Below are 897 nucleotides of genomic sequence, written 5' to 3' on the forward strand. Positions count from 1 at the left end.
AAAAACGTTTCCAAAAGACTTTGGGGGCCAACCTGAGCGATAATCTTGTACAAGGGTTCCAGGATGAACTCAACAAAACTGCGTTGAGCCGAGGCGTGCGGGGATTTCTTGGAGAACTTCCGGCTCTTGGGATTGAAGTACATGTCGCCCCAGAGACGCTTGGCAAAGGCTGACACGTCCACAGAGCCGCCATAGGTATCCGAATACAATTGCGCGAAAGATCGGAGCGTGACGCAGAAGCCGTATTGCGAACTGGCAAAGCACACATTGCCCAAAATGGGACTGATCACTTGGGCGTTCTCGGCCTCCGAGTACAAACTGAGCAGGCCATTGACCTCGTCGATGACATGCCGAAGCTTGAAGTAGGCGTCGATGGGCGGGAGTTTGAGCTCGAGCACGAGCCGATCGATCTTGTTGATGCACACGGTGATGGCCAATTTCTCCTGAACAGCGTGCTTCAAGAGGCGTTCCGTATTGAGCATGACGCCCTCGGCCGCATCCACGAACAGCACGATCCCGTCTGAGAGACGCATGGAAGCCGTCACCTCGTCCGAGAAGTTGACGTGGCCAGGCGTGTCGAAGAGGTTGACCAAGTAAGATTTGGAGCGCAGATCTTGGAGCACCAATGTGATGGGCATACTTTTAATGGACACCCCACGTTCCTAAATCGAGATAATACGACCATTGACAAATTTGGAATAGATCACACACTTTAACTCCTTTAACAGGCTCTAGCTGCTAGTGACCTCGGGTTTCTTTCAATCAACGCCAACCAATGCTCAAGCCTCAGACGAAAGCTACACCTACCTCTATTATTGATCATTGTGGGGCCAAATTAGCATCCCAACTATCCCCACTCCCTGGTCATGCCCTAAACCCATGCATGGATGGACTGAC

The sequence above is a fragment of the Tigriopus californicus genome, chromosome 10 (assembly GCF_007210705.1).
Source record: "Tigriopus californicus strain San Diego chromosome 10, Tcal_SD_v2.1, whole genome shotgun sequence".
Classification (NCBI taxonomy): domain Eukaryota; kingdom Metazoa; phylum Arthropoda; class Copepoda; order Harpacticoida; family Harpacticidae; genus Tigriopus; species Tigriopus californicus.